The sequence below is a fragment of the Macrobrachium nipponense genome, chromosome 34, assembly GCF_015104395.2.
Source record: "Macrobrachium nipponense isolate FS-2020 chromosome 34, ASM1510439v2, whole genome shotgun sequence".
Lineage (NCBI taxonomy): Eukaryota > Metazoa > Arthropoda > Malacostraca > Decapoda > Palaemonidae > Macrobrachium > Macrobrachium nipponense.
Window position 1 is genome coordinate 8,582,289 of NC_061095.1, and position 21,107 is coordinate 8,603,395.

Here is a 21,107-nt window from a genome sequence, read left to right on the forward strand (position 1 = left end):
TTTTAGCTATCTTAATACAGATGAGCCTTCTAGAAACTTGCTCAATCTACAGTGAGGAAAATTTAAAATTACATTTTGATATTCACAAATGAAACAGTTTCATGTTTGAAAATTCGTCTTTGTAAGGGGACAAGAAAATAATGATTTTTCTGCCTTTCTGCCTCAAGAATACTTATTTCCAGCGTTCGGTTATTCCAATCTTTTATATATATAATATATATATATATATATATAATATATATATATATATATATTTCTTTTTACAAAATTAACGATAAAGGATGGAGAGCTTACCAGATGCACAAATCAGAAACCTAGAAATGATTCCAAAACGACTTGCAAGAAGCATGAGAAGATACAATATGCTCTCCAACGGCACACGATATTTTTATCCAAAAATATTTGCAATGAAAGTCTAACGAATGAGCTGGGATCACCGCCAAAACTAAACTATGGAACTAATGGACGCTATTGCGCGCAGACTGGGTTCTGTGTTCACTATGGGGGACCCAAAATGAAATCAGTGCACCATCAATCAAGAGATAATTTAACAAATTACATTTACGATGAATGAAGCTTCAAATTACATTTACGATGAATGAAGCGTCAGCGATTTTAAAAGCTTCCGGGAATACCATGTGTCATTGTGGCTAAAATTCTACTTTTTGTCCAAGGCAGACCTGGAACTTTGAAATGGATGGCCATATTAAAACATGCTTTCTTTATTTGTATTTTTGCACGAAAAGAACACGGTAATTTCAAGTTAAAAGTGTTATTCACGTATACAACTCCATAAAAATACATCTTCATTGAAAAAAAAAACTTCTACCTTAACATGTGAACTGGAAAGTTTTCCAGGAATTTCCAGTTGAGAAAACGTATCCCATAATGAAAGTTATTGTATTTGTAATAGTTGTCTCAGTTTTCCATTCTATTATGAAAATTTCTGGAGAGTTTACTCATAAGGAAATGGGTTGGTCCTTTAGTATTCTGTTCTACTCTTTTTAAATTCATTCTACATATTTCCCGGAAATGCGAAAACGTTAGCAATTCTTCTGCTGTCATCTGCCATGTCTGTTCTCCATACTCTCTTTCAGTAACGTGGAAAAACTAAAGACATCGAAACGATTAGACAGGCGTCATTACGAGAAGGATCGTCACGGGCGAGTTGGTCAGCGACCGAACGTACGACGACCATTTTCGTGTCTAAAACTGGAATGTACTAGAGGAACCATCCCTCTCTTCCCTGACCTCAAGTACTTTCGGATCCAATTAAGGCAAAATTGATTTACCAGAGGAAATTATTGGCAATTACGCCCATGAATCGCCTCGAAAACACGTGAAAGGTTTAGCCCCTCGTTGCGTGCCTGCTTTCAATATTGTCATGGAGATTTACCAGGCCCATTTCTGCTCAAGTTTTCCAATTAATGAGCAAATCACTTTTAAGAATTGGCACTTGTAGCTTCGTAACGAAGTCGGAGGGACGCAAGCACTTGTTTTGGTCTCTGTGCATGACAGATGGTGATAAAACTGATGGAAACCGTAAACAGACTCAGGTTAAGACAACGAATCATGTCAGTTCCTTGACTTGTAGTCTTGTGTATGATTTTCTTTTATTTTTATTTACATTTTATTATAGAAAATATACACTGTTTTACATTTTTATAAGTATTAAATGCAGAATCGTATCAAAGTTAACTTAAATTTACCAGAATTTAACAAAAATTCTATCTTGTACATTTCACAAATAATCTATTTATTGTAATGTTAATATTTTTCTGTAGTATTTCATATCAGATTTTATCAGTATGTATCTATTTTTTAGTATCTTTGATTCTATAAACAACCTTATACCATCTTTTCCCTCTTTTATTCCTGCTTTGTGGGCTAGACAGGTACCAACAACATAAGTCACAAATTAAAATTACAGCCGTGTTCCTGTACTTTTTTTTAATCTGAACTGTTTTGCTACGGTTCTTTATTTAATGGTTTTTCCCTCAGAACACGAACATTTCTACAATACCTAAAGTCAGCTAAAAATACTTAACTTTACCGTGAACTATGGGTCTGAAATATGAAACTCCTCCCCTTGGTCGATTTTTTTTTCATATAGTATTTTCTCCGTTAATACATTTACTTTTGAGCTTAACCCCAAAATTTCGTACCTATTCTTTGCATGTTTTCAAAATGAGGTCTTAAAAGGTTAAGGCTCGTAGGCTACTCCACTGTTCTTCACCAAGTTAAACCTTTAGCGACAGATTTGCATGAATAATAAAATACGCATCTTAGCCGATTATTAAACGGGCAGTTTCATTTTAAAAATTCAATGAAAAAAGTATTCATTCTTCACTCAATTCAGCAGAAACCTATGACCTTAAAGTCCACTTAATTGCTTAGAAATTTTTTAATAGAAATGCAAGAAAACGCTTACCGTTATACTGTATATTACCATGCGCAAGGGTAGTATAACCAGATCTTAAGATACGCAAAATCTTACGATTGATGTCTTCAGAACATGAAAATACTAAGACTGAAAGCTTAATATTTTCTTCAGTATATGTTTTTCTTATTCCCTCGCGTATCATGTCCAATGTGAGCGCAATTATCCATGCGTTGCGCGAGAAATTCTCTATGTTCTTAATCAGACATTGTGAATGAAGGTATGTATTATATCAGCAACAGAACAGATTGCTTGTGTTCATGCAGTCCCAGTGCAATGCTTCGTGGCGAAGGTAAAAATACCAAATGTTTTGCAGAATAAAGCTTTAATCACGCATTCAATTAGTGGCGATTGTCGAGACTCAAATAAATTAGTAAATGAAATTCAAAGATTTCACAACTTCTTTATTCAAGGAAGATTGCGAGTTGAATTTCTAGTTTCATCCAATTTACTTTAGCTAGCAAAAAATAAGAATATATGTATCCAGCCAAAATAAAACAACATTACTGAGATATGTAAAACTATTAAAAACGTACGTGCACCTTTAAATACACACACAAACCCATTCACATATACACTATGTATGCATAAATATGTATATATATATATATATATGTTTATATATGTATGCATATTGTATTTATATAATGTATATACATACGTGCATATATATACATATTAATATACATATATATATAATATATATACATTATATATATATATATATATATAATATATATATATATATATATCTTCTTCTTCTTCCAGCTTGTTCCCATTTTTATATGGGGTCGCCGTTTCGGATGAGCCGTTTCCATCTATTTCTATCTTGTGTGCTTCTGCCTCATCATTCCCTTCTCATTTAAGTCTCCTCTCACACAGTCCTTCCATCTCTTTCTTGGTCTCCCTCTTTTCTTCTTCCTTGCACCTCCACCCCCATAGTATGTCTCCCAGCGTGGTCCTCATCTCTCCTCAACAGGTGTCCATACCATCTCAGCCTCCCCTCCTGCACTTTCTTTGATACTTCCACCACCTTAGTTGACCCCCTTATGTAGTCATTTCTGATCCTATCCACTCTTGTTACCCAGACATCCACCTAAGCATTCTCATTTCTGCCACATCCATCTTCTTCTGCTCTGCTTTTCTCATGCTTGCTGTTTCCGTACCATACAGCATTGCTGTTCTTACCACCGTCTTTGTGAAATCTTCCTTTTAACCTAAGCGGCACTCTTTTGTCACAAAGAACTCCTGAGGCCGCTCTCCAGTTGTTCCAGCCTGCCTGTACCGATGTTTTTACTTCTTCTTCCATACTTCCTCCAGCGTTAACAAAAGATCCCAAATACGTAAACTTATCAACTCTCCTTATTTGCTCTCCACCAAGCTGAATACTTTCTCTATCATCCCCCTCAGTGGTGGTACACATATATTCTGTCTTGGATCTACTTATTCTCATTCCTCTGTCCTCCAGTACTTGTCTCCATCTTTCCAATTTCACTTCCAGATCTTCCCTGCTCTCTGACACAGCACAATATTCATCCGCATACAATATGTTCCATGGTACTGTCTCCCTTACTTCCTCTATTATAACATCCATCACTATGTTAAGATAAATGGGCTCAGAGCCGACCCTGGTGTAATCCTACTCTCACCTCAAAACCTTCTGTCTCCCCAACCCAACACTGCTCCTCACTCTGGTAAATACATTCCGGTACATCTCTTGTATCAATCGCACATACTTCTCTGGCACCATCTTCTCCCTCAGGCTCCTCCATACCTCTTTGTCTCGGGACTCGGTCATAAGCCTTTTCAAGGTCAATGAATACCATATGTAGGTCCCTTTGTCTTTCCTCGAATTTCTCCATTATTTGCCTCAGACAAAATATACCATCTGTTGTTCCCCTTCCCTTCATAAATCCCATCTGCTCTTTACCTATTTGTACTTCTTCTCTCAGTCTAGCATCTATCATCCTTTCCAGTATCTTCAAAGTGTGGGACATCAATTTAATGCCCCTATAATTACCACACTCTTGGACATCGCCTTTCCCTTTAAAAATTGGGATCAATATACTCCCACGCCACTCATTTGGTATCTTTTCCTGTTCAAGGATCTTTATCATAAGATCGTACAGTATATCCACTCCTTCATCTCCTAATGCTTTCCATGCCTCCACTGGGATCATGTCTGGTCCGGTTGCCTTCCCATTCTTCATCTTCTTCAGTGCATTAGTACCTCTTTGCCTAGAAAACCTCATTACCATGCCAATGTTCACTTGCCCATCCTCTCTATTAGTCTATTATTTTCTTCATTTAACAACTGTTCGAAATATTCTTTCCATCTCTTCACAATGTTCTTCCTCTTTCTAAGCAAACTACACCCTCTTGATCCTTTATTTGTTTGATATGTGTTATATCTTTGGTCCTCTTATTTCTAGCCTTTGATAGCTTGATCATCTTCTTTAATCCTTCCTTTGTCCCCAGCTCATTATACACATCATCATACGACTTTGCTTAGCTTGGGCTACCACCTTTTTCACCACCTTGTTTTTCTCTCTGTACCTATTTCTGTCTTCCACTGACTGTGACTTCTTTCCATCTTTTCTTTGCTTCCTTCTTATCTTTTACTACTGTCTCAATGTCTTCATCCACCATCCACTCTCCTTTTCTTCCATATGATACCAGATGTCTCTCCTAGCAGCTCCTTTCCATGCCTTCTTATTACTGCTGCATTTCGTGCCCACCATTCTTGAACATCTTCAATCCCTATATCAATATCCTCCAAAACCCTCTACCTCTTACTCTCTCTTCTTATCCCCTTCCTTCTGTAATTCGTACCATTTAATTTTCCTTATCCCTTTAGCTTTGGTTTTTCTTTCCCTTTTCAACTTCAAGTCCATACATAGCAGCCTGTGTTGGGGGGCTACATGGTCGCCTGGAATAACTTTGCAGTTCTTGACCTCCACCAGATTTATCCTTTTATACAAGAAATAGTCTATCTGGGAGAATCTTCCCCCACTCCTATATGTTATTAGGTGTTCCCTTTTCTTCTCAAGAATGTGTTTACTATTGCCATGTCGAATGACACAGCAAAGTCCACTACACTCTCTCCTTCTGGGTTTCTCTCCCCCCAATTCCATGGCCCCATGCACCCGCCCAATCGCTCATTTTCACTTCCGACATGGCCATTCAAATCTGCCCCAACTATCACCCTCTCATGCTCTTCCAGTTCTTGCATTATTCCATCCATGTCTCTCCAGAAATTTCCCTTCTCTTCTTCTGTGCAACCAACTTGTGGTGCATAGGCGCTTATAATATTCAGAATCTCTCCTCCATAACACATCTTCAATCTGATGATACGGTCATTCTTTCTATTTGCACTTCTATTACCGAGTTCTTTAGTTCCCTAGACAGTACTATGCCAACTCCATTTCTACCTTGTTTATTTGCTCCACTATATATAGCTTATATCCATCTCCCAACTCTTTAGCTTTATTTCCTTTCCACCGCGTTTCTTGCACACACACAACATCTACTTTCTTTTCTCTCATCAAGTCAGCCAATTCTCTACCTCTCCCAGTCATGGACCCAACATTTAGCTGACATACTCTGAACCCAATGTGAGCTCGCTTCTTTAGCTGCACCCGCTCCTGATGCAGTAGCCCTCGCCTTACCACAGAAGTTAGGGCGATGTCTCTGTGCGTCGTTTACGGAGTACGCCCTAGCATTACCTCTTTCCATATTTCGGCTCATTCCATTTTTGGTTTTGGCACAGATTTTTACAGCCGGATGCCCTTCCTGACACCAACCCTCCATATTTACCGGGCTTGGGACCGGCACCCATAAGGACTTGGTTGCCCCCCCAGGTGGCTAGGTTATTATATATATATATATATATATATATATATATATATATATATATATATATATATATATAATTTTCTTTCACACCATATAACATACATATATATTTTAATACGTTGAGTGTATAAAAATTATATATATATTATATATATATATATATATATATATTATATATATATATATTATATATATATATATTCACACCATATACATAATATATATTTTTTTTAATACGTTGAAGAGAGAGAGAGAGAAAGAGCCGAGAGAGAGACGAGAGAGAGAGAGAGAGAGAGAGAGAGAGACCGTCGTCGCTCCAAAGTCACAGGCGGGGAAAATTTCCTCTCTGTTTACGCGCCGTAAAAACCTTCTCCGAAATCAAAGAGTGGAGTTCGATAAAGGGCCATTTGATTATCAGAATGGGTTCTAAGGAGACACGTAATGAAGACTGGTTTATATAGAGCTTTTTGTGGCCGGGGTCCTTTTATAAGTCGCAAATTAAAGATACTATCTCCCTCTGCGACGTGACTTAGAGCCGAGATTAAGGATGTTGTAAGAACAAGATAAAATGGACAGCGCGGAGGAGGAGAGGGGCGGGGGAGGAGGAAGGTCTTGATAAAGATAATAAATCATTTGATAAACAATGCGAGAATTATCAAGATAAGATTGATAGATCCAGCGAGATTAAGAGTTGGTCAAACGCAACAGACGATTTGGATAAGGTGAGTTTAGATAAAATTCGGATGATAATAATAATAATAATAATAATAATAATAATAATAATAATAATAATAATAATAATAATAATAATAATAATAATAATAATAATTTAATAAGGAAAATATTTGTAGATAATAATTAATAAGGAAAATATTTGTAGATAATAATTATTAATAAGGAAAATATTAGTAGATAATAACAATAAGGACAATATTAGTAACTACTACTACTACTACTTACTACTACTACTAACATAATAAAAATAATAATAATAATATAATAATAATAATAATAATAATAATAATAATAATAATACCGAAAGTCGTGATGATACTATTACAATGGTGTAGCCACCCTATTTAACAGGACATGTTGAAGAGAGGGTCTACTTCTTTCCAATAATAAAAATAATAATAATAATAAAACCTCGGATTTAGCACAATCAAATTTCACTCTTTGAAACTCCAAAGATTCCTTTAGCGAAAGCGAGAGAGAATTTCATGAGAAAAAAAAACGGGTTTTCTAGAAATATCGACGACGGGAACAGATAGCACAAAATTAAATTATGGGTAATAAAACCCCATGAATGAAGAAATGGCTATAACTATGCAAACAATCCTTGTAGAGAAACATACAAGCATCCCTTCTCTCTTAAGTTCGGTTATTACTTTATCTGTTAAAAAAAACTTGTACTAGCATAAAAATTGCTTAAACATTTCGAAGCTTTTCCTACGTTATAACATTTCTTTATTTCATTCATGTCTGCAGTAAGTTCCACGCCTTAGAATCATAAAGTTGTGTTTACGACGGTAACAAAATTAAGCTTGATGATACTTACTAACGCAAAAAAAAAAAGTTATCGAGGCGAAGAGTATCTTTTCAATAAACAAACTAAAAAAATAGCAGATTAAATCTTAAGAAGACGATACGGTAGTTACGCCTTTTCATTGACAAAATAGTTTAATACATGATGATGCTCACTAATACTATATATTGAGGTAATAAAAATCCATACTTATGTAAAATGTGTATTAAAAATACATAGAAGACGGAGACTCGGAATCTTCTATATTTTTAACACATATTTTACATAAGTGTGGACTTTTATTACTTCAAGATATTCCAGTCACGTTATGGTGATTTTTTGAGAAATATATATATATATATGATATATATATATATATATATATATATATATATATATATATATATATATATATATCTATATATATATAAATATATATAATATAGTATATATATATATATATATATAGTATATATATAATATCTCAATATACATATATATCAATATATATATATATATATATATATATGATATATATATATATATATCAAATATATATATATCAATATATATATATATAGATCAAGATATATATATTTTATATATATTATATATATATATATATCAATATCAATATATATATATATATATTATATATATATATATATATATATATATATATATATATATATATATATATATAATATATATATAAATATATATATATATATATATATATATATATATATATATAGTATATATATATATATATATATAATATATATATATATATATATATATATAATATATATATATATATATATATATATATATATATATATATATATATATTATATATATATATATATCTTTTATATGGTATATGTATATGTATATGTATATGTATATGTATATGTATATGTATATGTATATGTATATGTATATGTATAGTGTATATAATATGTATATGTATATGTATATTTAAGGTTCTATGTATATGTATATGTATATATATATATATATATATATATATATATATATATTATATATATATATATATAGTAAAGTTTATCGAGGGAAAAGTATTGTTTTCTTATAAACTTTAGAAAATACCAGATGGAATTTTCGGCAAACGATACGGCACTGATAGAGGCTTAGTTTACAAGAATAGGACAAAACAGCTTTCTTCCAATAGTTTGATTATATGGTAAAACCTGAAGTATGGCTTTATGTAATATTACAATAGTCATCTTCATCATCTGATTAAAAACACAATTCCAAGACATTAATTTTTGTTCGTGCCAAATAGTATGATTAGGATATATCACATAGGAGTATGATTCCTTCATCTTACTTCTAATAACAGGAAACTTTTATTTGTATCCTGGAATGTTTCTGTTTTAGTGCTCAGCTGAAGTATAGTATTAATCATTAGAAAAAAACTAGTTTCTTGTTATTGGGCCAACCCCGCTTTACTAGTTCAGGATCTACAAGAAAGTAACGAATATCCACCTGGTACCCTTCAATACACATTTTCATAATTGATTTTGGAAGGGGAAGGTTGGGGTTTTACCCACCACAAGATGAGGCGATCATATAGACGAATGTTAGACATCAACGCTACGTCATGATATGATCCACATGAGAGGTCGAATTAAAAAACGAATTAAAAAAAAAAAAAGAAAAAATGGTTTTCAAAAGTTTTGGTGTCAAAATGACGTTCACAGTTCTCGCCAAAAAATAAATAAATAAATAAATAAACGCAGTCTGTGGCAGCCCTTATTTTCATATATATGACAAAATTAACATATCCCGTTAACTTATATTCAATGTCCTTTTTAAAAGAATTCTGTGGCATACTACGTAAATTAATACGTGGAGTTTCTACTCATGGCTATTTTCGTTCACATGTTCACGCGCCCTTTTACTTTTGTCCTTGAGATTTCATGTTCATTAACATATCATCAAAAGTGAAAATAAAAATAAAAATGAATAAAGAAATAAACAAGTATATACATACATAATTAATAATTTAATAAACAAACAAATGAAAAATGCAAGAAGAAAAGTCCTCACGAAGTCGAATGTCTGAAATCTGTTGATAACCATTAAAAAAAAAAATCTCACTATCGAAGTCATTTTTATTTATTTTGAGGGAGATTGCTCTCCATACGATAACAATTAAATAACCTGAAGGAATTAAGAGCTGACCTTCAGCGAGATTTCCTAATCGAAGAAAGAAACGGTCTTAAGATAGACAAACCTTACGCACCATCGCAATCGTAATGACCAACTGATCGTCATTCAGATGAAGGCTAAAATATGACTGGGCATAAACCAGCGTTATCAGAGCCTAAACGACCCCTTTAACCCCTGGTCACCGGGCAGAGCAACAGGTGGAAGTGTGATGATAAGATTCCGAGCAGTTACAATCATTCACAGTTGTTCACTGTTAGATACAGCGAGGATATAAAACGATAATGAGGCATAAAAAAAACGATTACTTTCCATTACAATGGACGACGATTTGGAACGGAGTTCAAACGCTCGATCAACATTAGTCCCCACGTAGGGGGTTAGTGCCGTCAGTGCATCCTCACATGGTTCACTGTAGGCGTTACTTACTGTTCTCTGCAGCGTGCCTTCGGCCCCTAGCAGCAACCCATTTCATTCCTTTTACTGTACCTCCATTCATATTATCTATCTTCCATCTTGCTATCCACCATCTCCTAACAATTGCTTCATAGTGCAACTGCGAGGTTTTCCTCCTGTTACGCCTTCCAAACCTTCTTAGTGGTAATTTCTCTTTCAGCGCTGAATGACGCCATAAGTCCCAGTACTTGGCCTATATCCTAGATTCTCTACTCTAACCATAATAAACATCAGTCGACATGACAAATGGCCACTCAAATTGCTAAAAGAAGAAGTAAAAAAAGATGCGTTGCATAGCAGAAACAAAGAATGTACTTTCACCAATTTACAAATGGAGGAAATCACGAGACACCAAAAGAAGAGACCAGCGGCAAAAAATGTGGACATACTAAGCTGTAGGGCATTTCGCGCCCACACCACATCAGCAGCAGCAGCGCTTAGCTAAGCCTGCAAATAGAGGTGATCTAAGCATCTAATATACCCATGTTAAAAAGGTGAAGCCGAGTCTTGTGCCTTTTCCAGGACCTGGCCTTTTCGAACTTACCTGGACTGAAAGTTGGTCTCGGGGATTTTGTTAAGTCTATCCCTATCGGTGCAACCAGGCAGTAAACCTGCAATGAAATAAGGGGAGATTATGGAATGGAACAGAATTTAGAATTCAGAAAAGGCCAAGCACTTGGACCTATGAGGTCATTCAGCACTAAAAGAGAAATTGGGAGGTGGAAAGGTATAACAGGAGGAAAGCCTCGCAGTTGCACTATGGAACTGTTAAGAGAGGGTGGAATGAAAGGGGTTGCCGCTAGGGACCGAGGGGAGACACTGCAAAGCACCTTGCGTAATACCTACAGTGCACTGACAGTTAAATGAAATGAAAAAAAAGTCAAATAAAAAAAAAACTAGGACCGTGGCCGAAGGTAAAAATGAAAAAGAAAACAAATGCCACTTACATATAATGAAATAGAAAAATGGGATTACCATAAGAAAATATATATCCCAGACTATGTCTCACGTTGTCTTATATTCACCCTCTCAATCGCTTCCCACCACAACTGGCTCTTTAAACACGTCTTACATCATTATAGGCAGTGAAAAGGCGGCGCCCTCGGGCCAATTGTAACAGGCATGTGAAGTAATAGATTCTTTGTTTCAAGATGATGATCTCGAAATTATGCAACCAACGTGACTAGCAGCTGAGAGAGAGAGAGAGAGAGAGAGAGAGAGAGAGAGAGAGAGAGAGAGAGAGAGAATCCCTTGCACCTCTTCTCATTCATGTCAAGTGTTGAAAGGTATTCCGTACAATACAAGCTGTTATTCAATACAAAGGGACTCGCTTAACGTAAAGAGAACCGTTTCAAATGTTACGAAGAAAATTTTTTCTCACTGTAGTATTCAATCTGGGTAAGAGTAACCACATTCTCATATCGGTCGCATTCTAAAAGTATTTCATATTAGAGGGTGTCCATAAAGTCTCAATACCATTACAAGCAATAAATAAAATACTTGAAATGGTACTGGGACTTTACGGAAAACCTGTATAACAGTAACACAATAGATGTATTTTATCATTTTGGGCTCCATCAAAGCCTCATTCCTCGACAAGTTTTCAGAATATGTTACTCTCGTTTTGCCGAGATCATCCATCATAATGATCTAATGGCATTGCAAGTGGCATTCTTGTCAATGACTGTCCCTTATGTCAATATGGAATGCAGAGAAGAGTCATGCTGATGATTTTTGCAAATACAAATATTTCCTCAGAAATGTTCAAGATTACATTAAACACGCGCACTATGCATGTATGTATGTATGTGTGTGTATTAGTAGATCATATGATGTGTTATCATATATTGATTATATATATATATATATATATATATATATATATATATATATATATATATTATATATAATATATATATAGATATATACATATATATATATATATATATATAATTTCCTTTGATCAGGAGAGCACCAGAGGACGACCCTTAAAGTTTTGAGCTTAAAGTCTGTTTAGGATGAGGTAGTTACTAAGCCAACATCCCACGTCAGACATTTCATGGCGGCATTTCATGGTGATCACCTATCCAAGGACTGAACAGACCCGACGTTTCTCAGCTTCAAGCATGTGAACGAATGAATGAAAGTGATTCCATCCACAATTACAGATCATCTCCTAAAATAACGGGTATCAAACGAAGGCCTCCGGCGCGTGTACACTTCCCCAAGGTCAGTAGAGACCGATAGATTGCATAGGATTATGTTATATTTGGTCTCATCGCCTCCAGTAATAAGATTAATCCGGGCAGCTAAAGAGCTGGCCATTGTAGCATCTGCTGGTATTGATTTTTGTCTCCTTCTGCCTACACTACTCCTCCACAGTTGCGTCTTTATTTCCCCTGAATCTATAGTCTTCCTTAGGAAGTTGGTATATGCCCAATTAAGTGGAGCTTACATGTACTTCTTGCTTTAGAGAGGCAATAAAAGATAACCTTATTCTGTCTTTTAACTGTAAGCTTTGCAACCGCGAGCACTTTATCTTTTTCAAAATTGTCCTGTAAGTAAGTAGTAGTACCGAAAAGGGCTTTCATTAAGTACATAAGTTCTTCCTGTAATATGTACAGTTGTGGGACGCATAGAATCACTGTACTGTTATAATTAATTAGATTTTAACCATTCAGCAACTGTACAACGGTCTAAAAAGTTACACTTCTCTAATCTTGGGAACGTGTACTTGCAGTACCTAATGGAGCAGACCATATCACATATAATGATTAAGGATGACATATGAAATTAGTTAACAGTGTTGTTGAAATCGTGATTTATATTTGTGATTTTGGTCAGAGTTTTTTTTTTTATGTTTCCTGAAGTGTCAAATTCAGATAATCCCAGGGGTCGTGGATAATCCTAAGCGCATACCTTCAGGTACGCATGATCTAACCTGATGAGATTCACGGAAATCAGTTCAGAAGAGTCCTCGGCGAAACGTTTAAGTCTGTTAAGCAGAATTCCTAGGTTTTAAAAGGAATTTATTTATTCAAAGGAATCTTATAACTGACGACATACGCAAAGAAATGGTAATGTAAGTGTCGGGGGAGATCAATTATGGTCAGATTGCTAACGGGTGAGCATCTGTGGGTTGATGTTCGTCAATTTTGATCTCTAATTGTTCAACTGTTTGGACTTTTAAGATTTGTAGTAATTCCAGATATTCTAATATAGAGCGCTACTGTTGTTCAAAATCTTGAATTCTGAAAATATTTCAATATTGAAAAATGTTCGCATAGCAAAAAAAATTATCATAAATATAGCCTTTCGCAATTGTAAAATATTAAAGACAAGGATGACCAACAATGAAAAACAAAGGTAGCATCTATTGGAGCCGGTGATTCCTTTAATATAAGACCATCTCTAGACCCAGAAAATCTGCAGTGTTTTCATCAACTGCTGCAATGAAATAAATTAAACTATAAATTGATTTCTCTCCCTCACTCCCTCTCGTCAATAAATGCAATTAATTTTAGTTAATTGCAGAACCTTTTTTTCTTTCTCTTGTCCACCGCTACTATGAACTGCAATCGATCATAAATTTATTTAATCTCCCTCATAAATGAGTACAATGCATTAAATCAACTGTAGACTCTGACTCTCTCTCTCTCTCTCTCTAAAGAAAGAAAGAAAGAAAGAGAGAAAGAAAGAAAGAAAGAAAGAAAGAAGAAGAAAGAAAGAAAGAAAGAAAGAAAGAAAGAAAAAGGTGCTGGCTCTCTTTTCTCTCTCTGAAGAAAGAAAGATGCTGACTCTCTCTCTAGAAGAAAGAAAAAGGATGCTGTCTCTCTCTCTCTCTCTCTCTCTCTCTCTCTCTCTCTCTCTCTCTCTCTCTCAAAGAAAGAAAGAAACATGCTGACTTAAGCGAATTAAACGAGGTACTCCAATGGTGTGTATCGGTTCTGTGGACAAAAGCTCCATTGAATGTAACGGTAATCCTTTTGTACGCAGCTTTTAATCATCCTTCAAAGAATATCCGCGGCTGCAAAAAAAAAAAAAAAAAAAAAAAAAAAAATGATTACAAACGCCTGGGCATCAATAATGCCCCTTTACACACGAAAATATGTCTCGCACGAATCTCGGGAAAGCTCAGGAAGGCAAGCGGGTAAATGGGTAAATGAATAATTTCCAAGTCCAAATGAAAGCTCCTTGCAACACCCTCAAATTTGCTAAAAGCAAATTAAGCTTCGAAAGTTCCTTCCAAAGAAATGATCCATTCTCCGGTTCGTGTTCATTAGCGCTCGCATCCCCACAAATGGGTACTAATGAGGGTCAATTGTGGTCATTATTATTGCGTGATCTCTCGTTAATGGCTTCCATAAGTCCCTTTCGGACACGACCACCAACTACCGAGGAGCCTCGATCATCATTTACATTCCATCATGATCTGATATCGATCGAATAACTGGGTATTAGCATTGACAATAAGCATATGCTCAGCCTTATCCATCACTGTAATAATAACACATTCAAAAGACTAATTTTCCCTTGACTAAGTCGTCGATTAGATGGTTGTAAAGGGCTAATTTCTTAAGAACAGATAACTCGGTGATTTCAATGAATCACTGATAATGATCTATCACGCGATTGACCGATGAAGAGGAAGAGAGAGAGAGAGAGAGTGAGAGAATTAAACTTGTTAAAGAAACAAAGAGGTGGAACATGGTTAAAAGTCCTGATAAAAATCTTATCACATATGCTGCTAATCTGAATAAACAACATCAGAGATTGAGCCAAGTCACCTGAGTGACGGACAAATGTCAGAGAGAGAAGGGGCCATTCCCAAAAGACAATGTACCATTACCATATAATCATCCATACACGAGTGTAGCAAGTCTCCATATTTGGTTCTATCATCAATTTTGACATGAAATGACGAAAGTAAAGAGAGAGGAACACAGCCGGCGTTCTTTCATGTCTTTGCGCAGAAGTTACCAAACAGAACCTCATCAGTTCAGCCAACTTTAATTCTAGTCAACTTAATATTGATTTTATACATCGAATAACGTAAGAGGAATGAAATAGACTTATCAAAACTGAAATGACTAGAGAAGAGTTGTACGTAGATCCAGCTGCTCTCTCTCTCTCTCTCTCTCTCTCTCTCTCTCTCTCTCTCTCTCTCTCTCTCTCTCTCTCTCTCTCTCTCTCTCTCTCTCTCTCTCTCTCAAATTTTATCCTAACCACAATACCGATGATGCTAATTCACAAACCGAAATGTTAACGTGATTGATCTAATCTCAAATAGAAATCTAACTAGAAACTACATAAACAAGACATCACTAACAAGGACACAATAAAAACCTTGGAATAAAAGTAGATGCATGAATAAATCATGTTTCTTTTATCCAAGTTCTCCACAATCGCCTGACGCGTACCTGTAACTCGAAAAGATTAAAGCCTTGCTCTAATTCACGCTTGGTAAGGCTGGTATTTTCCAGACCTCCTTCCAAGCCATTCCTAATCAAATAAATCAAAATAACTTTATATTGATTCATCTTTAATACCAGCGTGTGTGAGCTTGCATACCTCTTGGCAGGTAAGATACACAATGAAGAATCACAACAGGTAACCTTTTACAGAGAGAGAGATTGTGTTTGGCACGAGCATAAAATCACGTCTTTGTAGCCTATTACCTTCCTTAAAACGCACTAAATTGCTTGTTTCCAGCCAGCCCAGACATGCCAAGACAAACAAGGTATTCAGTGCATTAGAACCACCAGTACCAGTGTAATAAAACCAATTGGAGGCCTTCAACGCAAACAGGGGGACTTAGTGGACAACAGATACCAAAGGTCTTTTATAGCTTCGCTAAAAAGAATAATGTGAACAGAATTAGGCTCCGACCGAGATCTTTCTAAATATGAAGGATGTGTAACGGAATCTTTTAAAAAAGAAAAGATTTTCTAAATAGCGTCTAAGAGTAATTCGAGTATCTCTCTCTCTCTCTCTCTCTCTCTCTCTCTCTCTCTCTCTCTCTCTCTCTCTCTCTCTCTCTTTTACACCCGGAGCCCACGCTGCGCTCGCAAAACCTTAAACATAGAAACCCTCCGTGGCAGCAGAGAGAGAAAAAGTGCTGACAAGAGATCCATGCAATATATTACATGATGCAAATGTTAATTGGATGTATTAGGTGCTCGACGGGAGACCAGAGGCGTAGCTGGCGGTGAAGTTATTAATGGAGTCGAAGAGGAGGCGGCTTCACGAGGGCTTGGCACCCCTTGTCTTTAAGACTCTGCCCCCCACCCCCCCACCCAACCCCAAGCGGAGGGGAAAAAAATCCACCAATCAAACCCCACCTGATAATAAAGATGTTCCACCATGGACCCCTGTCTTCGTTTCAAGACTCGTAAAAGCTTAATCGAGTGGTTTATGATTTTAGTGGATGTAATGAGGCTCGCTTTGTCTTTGGAACTTTGTTGCACTGGATCAGGTTTACAAACCGTTCGCAGTTCTCTTACGAACTACCCTTACCCAGTAAATGATATAGGGCTGAAAGTATGACGGCCGTGGCCAGCTATGTTGCATGCGTGGTTATCATCAGAAGAAAAATCAACATGAAGTAACGAATGAATGAAATAAACGCAACTTGGAATATAATACATAAATTTCATACCAAACACCAGGGAAAATTTCCGAACATCGTCTGAAAACTATAAAACCAACTGTCAAATTTCCCACAGCTGTAGATAAAAATAAAAGAAAAAATTAGAAATACGTCTCCTTCACAATCGTGCCTAAAATAAAGCGAAACTTTACTCGAATCATATTCCCAACACCAACGTGCAGATGGTACTTGCAAAATATATTACGACAATTCAAAAGTCAAATGTAAAATAGAGCTTGAAAATATAAGGGCGTATGATATTTCGCCTTGAAAAGAAATTGGAGAAAAACGGAGCATCTCATGAAGTTACAAAGATTGCAGAGCTGCGATGCCTTAGTTTCGTTATGAGTTTGTACTGCACCAATTATAGTAACGATATGAATGATTAATCATTTACTTTTTACTGCCTGGGCTTGTAAGAGTAATTTCTTTTCCAGGAACACGTAAAACTAAATTATTTTAGAAATATTAATCCAGTATGGTTTAAAGTTAATTTCAGTATACTCTCCTAGTAGGCCTACTATGCGAAATAAGATAAAATATGAAACGCTGCGAAGCAATACTTCAGTCTGATAAAAAAAAAAAAAAAATTTAACTGTGCAACAACTTTGAATAATATCGATACTACTTCTTAGACAAAGAAATGTTTATGATGTTTCATCATACTTGCATGCACTTTTTCACAATTAATTCTTTAAAAAAAAAAAGTTGATGTACAGTTCAGAGAAAATATATATTTCAGTAAGGAAAAATTGATAAGAAGTAATTTATTACCACAAGATTAACTCTCGCCTTAGACTGATAATCAAGCTTCCATGACGTAGGTACCAAATGAAAATACCTTACAGGATCTATAGTCTTCGTGAAAATAATTATTCCCATTGGTTACAATCTCGTGATGGTGTCGTTAAGATTAATTCAAGATACTTATCCCAAGATAAATTATTTGTACCCAAGACCATTAACAACCAATCAGTTGGCCAACCACTGCACTACTTGGATGACGCGCGTCGGGGTATGTTAAATGCCTGAGAAGGATCACAGTACATTAGAGAGAGAGAGAGAGAGAGAGAGAGAGATGAGAGAGAGAAGAGAGAGAGAGAGAGAGAGAGAGAATCATTTCGTAATTCAGCGAAATCGTTGGTACATGACCATGATTATCATAGTCTGCCTTTGGAGTTGAGAAAAGATAAGAGATATCAACTAATAGAACAGGATATCGTTGTTACCTACCTTAAATACTTGCATAATCCTGATGCAATAAAGTGTTAATAGCCTCCTGACCAGTTTCTCTGAAAATGTAATAAAGATCGTTGACTGTATTTTGATCAAGCTTACAGACAATATTTTCTTTAAGTTAACTAGAAGCCTCAGGTTAAACTTCGAGAAAATATCAGTCGTACTACATGAAATATTTCGAGTCAAAGCTTACTGAAAATCTTTTCAGGCTTACTGACACTCTAGGGTTAAGCTTACCAGCAATCTGGTCAAAACTATTTGAAAACCTTCCGTTCAAGCTTACTGACGAACCTTCCCTCGGATCAAGATTATACTGACCTTGAGACAACCCTCCGGTCAAGCTTGAAGAAAACCTCAAAGTTTTAACTAATGATGACCTCAAGTCACCCCTCAGGTCAAAGGTACTGAAAACCCTGAGAAAATGTTGACCACTGATCAACCTTCAGACAACCCCTTATTAAAAACCCTCGAGAGGAAGTTTTAACGACCAATAATCCTCAGGCAACCCTCAGGCCAAGCTTACTGAAATCGCTCAGAAAATTTTTTCCACTGATAAACCTTCAAACAGCCATCGGATTAAGCTTTACTGAAGTGCTCAGATCAAGTTTTGACGATTGATGTACCTTCAAACCACCCTCAGATGTCCTCAGATCAAGTTTTGACGACTGATGTACCTTCAAACCACCCTCAGATGTCCTCAGATCAAGTTTTGACGACTGATGCCCTTCAAACAACCCTCAGATGTCCTCAGATCAAGTTTCGACGACTGATGCCCTTCAAACAACCCTCAGATGTCCTCAGATCAAGTTTTGACGACTGATGACCATCAAACAATCCTCAGATCAAGCTTACTAACAATCCCCAAACCAAATTTGGATGACTGACAACCCAGCGACCACCAGCTAATCAAGATTTTTTTACTTATAAAAATCCACAGGATTTGCTAATCGTTTTAAGCATGAATAGTAAGACCTGTTCGACATAATCTAGACGAGTCTATAAAAGTTTTTTCTTAACATTTTTTTTTGTTGGTAGTTTGCTTCTTGTCAGTGGAATTAACATCCATAAAAAGTCTTAAGTGGCATAATAAAGTGATTTTATGAGTTTGTCCCCGTATCAAGAGCTCGGGTAACAAAATGTAAAAGAGTAACTCTACTACAATTAAAGCAAAGCATAGTACGGAAAGTACAAGTTATTTGAACTGTGATAAAAAAATCCTACTTGCATAGATATGGGGATATCTAGATCTACGGTACATTTGTATCTTTCTCTCTCTCTCTCTCTCTCTCTCTCTCTCTCTCTCTCTCTCTCTCTCTCTCTCTCTCTCTCTCTCTCTCTCAAACATATTAACTTTTCCAAGACATTCAGAGAAATTTTATTAAATTAAAAATAGAATCAAACGGCAGTACGAGTGGTACTAATAAAATACCACGAAAAAAAGAAAATAGTTTGAACAAAAACTACGCTAAAAGAATTATATAAACTTTTCACAAAAATAAATAGCAATTAAACTTTGCTTCTAAACCAAGCAAACTTAATTTCTTGCCTTTACGTTGGCAAAATCCCCTTTTCTAACTTTTTTTTTTTAAACAAAAGTATTAACAGCGCTTTTCTGAAGACGGCGAGACTAAAGCCGAGAACGGAATTATCGGTAACAAGGTTTAATGGTCGACTCGTAAGTTTCTAATTGAAATCGGTCATGCACGTCGGGAGGCGAGGTCTGAGTAATTGATACATCAGTGACTGGCAATTCTTGATTCGTATCCGTCACACTGCAGTCTGCTCTCCTCAAAGCGTACTATTTACAGATGGCTTTATAAGCGCTCCACATACACCCGATACCTGCCAATTAGAAGATCGTAAACCCTTGAATTAACGTTTTATTAGTTCGCCTCGGTTAGCCCGAATATTATTCTGACTAGCGAGTAAATATCATGAAGAATAATCAATCATTAAGACTCTCTCTCTCTCTCTCTCTCTCTCTCTCTCTCTCTCTCTCTCTCTCTCTCTCTCTCACCATTTGAACAAGATCTTCAACCAAGCAAGAAAATCTCCCCCCCGGCTACGCGTGACGCCAGAGCTGTATCTTGGCAGGGGAGAGCAGTTCCCTCATTCATCAAGTTTATGATTAACAACACGGACCTCTCAATACACCCCTACACATGCTAGGTGGGGATGGGAGTCGTTAATATTGATATCTCCGTCCTGGTCATATATATAAGTTCGCCGGTGTCTCTCGGTCCCTCGCTCTCTCTCTCTCTCTCTCCTCCAAAGCCCCCAAGTCGTATAGATTCCCCTGCGCCTCTGCCATCAATAATTTTGTTCCCCCACCCCGTTCCTGTGTTCCACCACCACCACCTACGTTTCAGTTAATTCATTATTATCTTTTTTTTATCTGCTATTAGAAAAATACATTAACGCAGATTTACAGTTATTTCAATATATTTACATAATTTTCCAATGGTGACTTCAGTTCATTGGAGCTTCCCTATCTGGAATTCTTCCTATCCTCCGCCACGTATAGAATAGAATATACGATTTAACCGGAAGGCCAAGCGCTGGGACCTGTGAAGTTATTCAGCGATGGAAGGAAAATTGAGAGTAACAGGTCACAAAGATAAAACTATTCTCGTCCTAATCGTCGAGTTCCACAATCTCCTTCTATTGAAGTCCCACCTTATCCCCAAACTGTATCCCAGTGGTTCTCAACCTGGGGGGCACGCCCCCTTAACGGGGCCTCAGCAATT

At 36.2% G+C, this 21,107-nt stretch overlaps 1 long non-coding RNA gene across 1 annotated transcript in view; it reads right to left on the reverse strand.

Annotated features, from left to right (window-relative positions):
- Positions 1–21,107, reverse strand: part of LOC135207876 (uncharacterized) — a 244,361-nt gene that overhangs the window by 156,625 nt on the left and 66,629 nt on the right. The window contains exon 2 of the long non-coding RNA XR_010313075.1: positions 11,017–11,083. This is a non-coding gene — a long non-coding RNA (uncharacterized LOC135207876). The remainder of the gene's footprint in view (positions 1–11,016; positions 11,084–21,107) is intronic.